Genomic DNA, 6,838 nt, shown 5'->3' on the forward strand with positions numbered 1-6,838 from the left:
GAAACATTGGTAGTGTTCTCAAATTCCTCTCCATGCTTCTCCCTGAGCACCAAATTCAGACATCAGGCTGAGCAGCCATACAATCAGACAGACATCCCTTGCTGTCATTTGGAGGAAGCTTCCCCACACAGAGAGACCCCAGGGTACGGGCTGTTTTTGGAAAAAGGCGTCCTCTGGGGTGGAGCAAAGTGTCACCGTGAAGCACGGCAGAGAACCGAGACCCTGGCCAGACGCTCACTGAACCCATGAGTGGGATTCAGCTGTCCCCCTGCAAACCCATCCCTCTGCCAGTAATTTGCTGTAATTAAACCATATGTAAAATTATTGCACTCTGTCAGAAGCAGAGACCTTCTGCTGCCCATATGCCAAAAAGACAAATGAAGGGCAAAGCTCGCATGAAGATGGCAAACTTTTGCTTCTTGGTTAAGGAACAGCAAAGACACCTTCCCTAACCATGTTGTCTGTTGCTCAGATGATGCTTCAATATATGAGCAGAATCCACGCAGTGGGACACGAGGACTCCCTAAAAACAGCTGAGAAACAGTCAGTGGCCACATGTGGGCCTGCAGTTCCCCCATTGCTCTAGGAACAGGGTGTTATCAGCATCAGGCCTTATCCCAGACACAGATTACTCAGGGCTTGCTCGCTGCCCAGGCTTACACCTGTGTGTAAGGGGAGAAGAGCATTGGGAAGCTGGGGATCAGTCACCATTTTGCAAGAAAGAGCGTAGCTGCCTTACTTCTTGGGGTTCTGGTGCCCTTCCCACAACAACTGGGTTTTGACTCATGGCAATAACCCCTGCTTTGCCTTTTGAGCACTCATCAGTTTGATGCAGCATTGCAACCATGCCTGGTTCTGTCCTGATTTTTCCTTCCAGAGCCTCCGAGCTCCCAGAGTCATGCAATTAAATGAGAATTGCTACTTCTGCTTAAAATCAAAGCTCCCTATTCGTTGAGCTTATGGCCGGAAAACATTCTGAATTCTTAAAATTTGAAAAGGGAGCGTATGAAAATCCCCACACAATGTCTCTGCTTTTGTTCTTGAGCCTGTTCAGCCATGAGAAGAGAAGGATCAGGGAGGACCCTACCAATGTACACAAACACCTGGAGATGGAGTCAGGCTCTTCTTGGTGGTGCCCCATGAAAGGACAAGGGGCAATGGGGACTAATGGAAGACCAGGAAATCCTGTTCAAGTGCACAAAATAAATAGATAAATAAATAAATGAATAAATAACTGTAAGGGTGGTAAGGAACCAGTCGCCCAGAGGATCAGAGAGTGGGGTCTCCATCCTTGGAAACAATCAAAGCCTGAAGTGACACAGTCCTGGGCAGCTGGCTGTAGGTGGCCCTGCTCAGAGCACTGGGGCTGAACTAGAAGATCTCCAGGGGTCTCTGCCTACCTCAGCCATCCTCTGATGCTGTGAGACAAATTTGTGATGCTACAGAGAGCATATGAGGGAGGGAGCCTGAATTTTGTGCTCCTGGAACTGTCAAAACTGAAATTATTCCAATTTCTTAAAATACAACAGGAAGGCGTGTTCTCAGCTATAGACCATTTATTTCTGCAGACCTGCCAGGCAGGAGAGGTGAATACTTTGCTGTTGTTGATCTAACTGCGCTTCAACAGGGTAAAAAAAAAGCTAAGTGAATCTGAACCTTTCATGGAAGCCACAGTAAACTGTTAGATGATATGTTTTTTAAAACTGTAAATATATAAATAAGGGGAAGAATCTGGAGTTTAGTGCAATAGAAACAGAAAGCTGATTCAGCAGAACAAGGCATAGTCATAAAAGATTTATTATGCTTTATCAGCAATATCCACAGTCTTTCTGTGATTAGAGTTGCATTGTGTGTAATTATCTTATAGAAATTCAGCTCTTTGTTGTGCTTTATCCACCATGCTGAAATACAGTTCAATTCTAGGGGGTTTTCATGGTTGACTGGAATTTACATTAATTCCTTTGGGCCTGCAGGGCCAGCCTGGCCTGTCACTAGCAAGCTTTTCATAAATATTTATATATATATATTTATATATATAAACATTTTTCTGTAAAGTCCCAGAGACTATGGCCCAATAAAATAGGAGAAAACAAAGAGTCTGACTTCAGTGATCTCTGATTAATATTCCATATTCCAGCCTTCCCTCCCTTTTACCATCAATTAGCGAGTGATTGCAATGTTTACAGCAATTTGCCAGCAGAGGTTACACTCTGCTTTTGATTTAAAATGTCCAAGCAAATTGAGGAAACAATTTCATCTCATTTCATTAAGTTTGATTTTCCTCAATCAGAAAAAAAAAAAAAAAATGTTCTCTTTTTTTGTTTGGCTTCTTAAAGTTCCCTGATTTTGTCCTTACCCCCTATGCCCATGAATGGTTGCTATCAGCCAGAAAAACTACAGGTGTTTGCAGGCCAACCTGTGTCGGATGCAAATGCTCAGAACTACCTCGGTCGTGTACCTGATTGTGCTTTTGTGGATTTCAGCAGGGGGGGAGCAATCACCTTCAATGGGAGCAGAATCAATTTTCTGAATAATCGCTTCGTCCTTGGGAGATGCTCAGCACCATGCAGGAAGGAAAAAAGAACGGAGAGCAAGGGGGGACAGAAGTTTAAGGAGCTGGGTTTTTTTATAAGTAAAGCTGATTTTATTCCCATGTTTGATAACTAAATGCAGGACGCTCTCATTGAATATGTCCAAATTACTCTGAGAATCACAGCTCTGTGCCATTTCAGGCTGAAAACAGTTAAAATGAATGTAGAAGATGTAATTCTCCTTGGCCTGAATCTCTCTTGTGTAGCCTATCTACAGGTGTTCTGTGGATATGATTTGTTTTTCAATTAGTTATTTGATATTAGCAGGGATGGAGTGTTGTTATAATTCAGAGGTGGAAGAAAGCTCAGAACTAAAAGCAGAATCCATCCCTGCAAAACTGAAGGGCTTCTCAGGCTAGAGCGTGATTCTCTTTGTCCAGCGCGACTCCAACAGCTCCAAGTGCTGGAGCTTATTCCTCAGTATGGTAATACCATCAGGAACTTGTGCTCAGCCCCTTCCTTCAGAACTGCAGGGAACACTTCATCCCCTACCCACTGACTCTGAGGTGTACCTTGAATTAAATTAGGTTTCAGGTCAGTTCAAGGAGAGCACACCAACCTCCTCTATCCACTGGGCCCGGTCGTCCCCTCTTTCCTCCCAGCCCTTCTGCGTTCATTATGTTCTCCTTTCCAACTCTTCCTATGACAGGTTTCTTCAACAACACAAAATCAGCAGCACCCAGATAATTAATTTGTCTGGTTATTGTTGTTCACAAGATCTTGATGTGTTTGTGGGTGGGGGAATTTTAAATCCTGTTTCCTAACTGGGCATCCACACTGCTTCTCAAGAGATGGGGGGTGATGGAAGTAGAAATCAGCCCTGGATCTTCACTCCCCGGTGTTTTTTCATCTGGGTGGCAATGGTTTTAGCCACTCTGAACAACATCGGGGCAGCAGAGGAGGACTGACAGTGCTGTGCAGCAGGTTTGGGGAGAAGACACCAGTGAAAATCCTCTGTGTTACGAAAAAAACGGGGAGAGAAGAAATCAATACATTTGAGTAAGAATTGAAACAAGTTAAGAGCGGTATGGTTATTAGCTCCTCACAGCAAAATAATCTGCCATTGAAAACAGTCAGGGAAGAATATCCGAATGGCTGTAATGGAACACAGATCGGTTTAATAGCATCACAAACTCTTTTGAAGGCAGCTGTGTAGCTTAGAGCAGGTGGGTGCAACGCGACGGGGAAGCCTATCTCTAGGTAGAGACTTTGTCAAAGAGAAAAAAAAAGGGGGGAGGGCGAAATTGAAATTCTGTTGTCAAGTAACATCACGCTTTAATTTCATGCCACATTATGACAATCTGGTCTGTAAGGCACTCCCAGTGTGTGGCTGTGGAGCTGCCGTATTACAGCGTCTGCTTGCAAAGCTGATAGGCCCGGGAGACCTGCAGCCCTCAGCTAATTGTAAACCCGATTAAATAGCAGTGTGAAGAAGTTTGATTAATTCAATCTATCTCCATGCATCAAGACCACAACCAGACGTGGCACGAGCCCCAAATCTTTGGAGTATCAAGTTCTTTGTTCTTTGTGCTTAAAATTAAAAAAAAAAAAAAAAAAAAAAAAAAAAAAAGGAAGAACTGAAGTACAGGAAAATGATGAAATTATAACATTATGACATGATGAAACATAAGTGACAATTCTACTTTTCTTCCTAGAAAATCCCCAATCTTTCTGCCTTTAAAAAATACATTAAAAAAAAAAAATAAATTTCAATTAGCATCTTTATGCGCTTACCCAGATAAATTACCATACTAATAAACTTCTGATAGACTTTCAGGGGCTGCTTAACCAAGGGCTTCTGATCCAGCTGAATTCATGGTCTTTTGGACAGGAGGGATTTGGACTTGATTAATTTCAGTTGTTTCAGTCGGAATGAAATTGTCGATTGCTCTCTTCTATGTGTGTGTGAGACAGAGACAGAGAAAGAGGATGTAAAGAGGGACTGTTCCTGGCTGACCTTTTGGAAACCACAGCACAACGCTCTCAGCACCGAGCAGTGCAATTTTGTGCCATTCCCCAGCAACACGTTCAATTTTACACACTGATAAAGGCATAAGGTGTCGCTTTCCACTTCCTGAAAGACTGGCGAACAGTATATCCAACTTGTAAATTCATGTGTTTGAGTAGCAATTTTGATCAAAACAAGTGTGAATATTCTTGGGGGATATGCCATACTCCATCCTTTCCAAACACCAAAGAAACTGAGGGATTTGCCCGTGCTCAATTTGCAAAAGAAAAGAGAGAAAACTATCAAGTTGTTTTTTATCATTTCTTTTAGTCTCTCACTACCTACAAAAAGTAAGAAATGGCTCAAGGAAGAGGTACTCATTTCTGCATCTCATGAAGTGATCTGCACACACGTGTCTAACTCTCCCTCCCACTCTGTTACAGCCTTACTGCAGCTGAAGTGGCTGAGTTCCTCCTGCATCGTGTATTAATAGCATGACTTGTAATAACTCTGGTAACACAGGTATACAAAGAGTAATATTAGATTATTTCTGCTATTCATCAGTATCACAGTTGGACAGAATCCTCTTAAATCTACCTAAAGTGGCTTCCCATGGATGCGAGTGCTACCACCAAAAAAATAATATATTATGCATACACATATAACTTCCCAGCTACCCCCCAGCTGCTTTTTGTGCACGATTATAAAATACCTGCATGACCCTCCTAAATTGAATGTGATTTGATGGCAGAAGCTGAGCAACTGCACTACTCAGAAGCCTTAAATATTTCAGAAGCCTTCTCCCTCCTCTTCCCTTTCTCCCCTCCTAGCGATCACAGAGGACTTCCCAGGCCCCACCATGCTCCTGGAACACGTTCTCTCAAAAAAACCACTGAACCTCAAATTATTATTCCATGATGAGAAAAGCAGTGAACAGTAGAAAATGACAGTTTACCCAAATGGAAGTGAAAATGCACTTTCTCCTGTACTTAAGAGAAATAACGGCTTTCGTCAAAGATCTAAATCCTAGCAACAAGCACTACATAAATGCAAAAAGGTCATTGCTTTGTTAGAGGAAGGTTGCTTTGCTGAACGCTTATTAAAAAATAATAATCCACTAAAGGAAATTAAGCTTGGTAATATTTCTGTTGCATTTGTACCTGTAGAGAGCAGATCTGTGCACTCACTTGCGGTGCAAGAACTTGAATGATGATTGACTGGAAACAACTTTCTTCTTGGAGAGGTACAAGGACAAGAATTAAAGACGTGTTTGAAACAAAAGTCTATTTAGAAAAAATTTGGGTGCTGCTGAGCAAAAGCAGTAGCTGTCAGGTGAGAATTCACCTGGATGGCAGGAGAGGGGCCTTTCCCCACCCTGCTAGAAATATTCAACACAACAAGTGCTCCCTCACCCCTGAAGTAATTTGTTCCTTCTCTTTCCCATCTAGCCAGACCAGCATCTGCCTTGACTTACAAAAACTTGAGGTAAAATTCTGGTTCCAGTAAAGCCCACGGCAAAGCCCCTTTTGCCTTCAAAAGAGAGGGAGGACCCCAAAGTTTTAGAAAGGGCAGGCTCCAAAGCCACAGATTTCCTGTTTGAACAGAAAAACAGGCTGGGGGTATGGAGAGAAACAAAGGCACAGAGGGCTGATCTGCCTAAATCCTTATTAAGCAGGAAAGTACATAAGAATACATTTAATTTTACTCCTAGTCAATAAAGTTGGAGGCTCTGCAAGATGGGTTGGATGAGCTACTATGCTGAAAGAATCATCACAAGGAGCAGGGAGAAGTAAGATGAAGAAGATGAATTCTGAGAGGAGAAAGGAGGGAATATATAACAGAAAACTTCTCAGAAATACCCAGAAAGTCTTGGTCTTGCAAAGGAGATCAAGGAGATACAATGAGTTACGGGCTGCATGAAATGGTCCTGACCAACTCCAAAACACTTGAGCCAAATGCAGAAGGAAGCAGGTGGGGAAAGTGAAGCAAGGCAATACCCACAGGATTTATCATCCTGGCCTAGACCCCTTTAATTCTTGTGTGATTCATTACAACAGCATCCTCCCATCGTCTTCCCTTGGCCAAGCTGCATCTCCCAGATAACAACTGCTTAGAAACAGCTGTGTTTAAAAAGACATATATATAACACTGGCTTAGGCTCCTTCTCTAGGTCTCTGCTCTCCTTTGGGTGAAACTCTGCCCCCTTGAAATCAGCTGCAAACTCCTCCTGACTTCACTGGGAGCGCTTTTTTAGATGGTCTTCTGGGGAAATAGAAGCGGGTACCTTCAGAGCCATTAA

At 42.8% G+C, this 6,838-nt stretch overlaps 1 long non-coding RNA gene across 1 annotated transcript; it reads right to left on the bottom strand.

The window, feature by feature from the left end:
- Nucleotides 1-2,778: 2,778 nt before the first annotated feature.
- On the bottom strand, nucleotides 2,779-6,501 carry LOC311445610. Its single transcript, XR_014698538.1, has 3 exons — nucleotides 6,399-6,501; nucleotides 4,326-4,486; nucleotides 2,779-3,545 (listed from the first exon to the last, which is right to left on the bottom strand). It is a non-coding gene; the product is annotated as an uncharacterized lncRNA (long non-coding RNA).
- Between the last annotated feature and the right edge of the window lie 337 nt (nucleotides 6,502-6,838).

Source organism: Aythya ferina (genome assembly GCF_964211825.1).
Source record: "Aythya ferina genome assembly, chromosome: 16".
Classification (NCBI taxonomy): domain Eukaryota; kingdom Metazoa; phylum Chordata; class Aves; order Anseriformes; family Anatidae; genus Aythya; species Aythya ferina.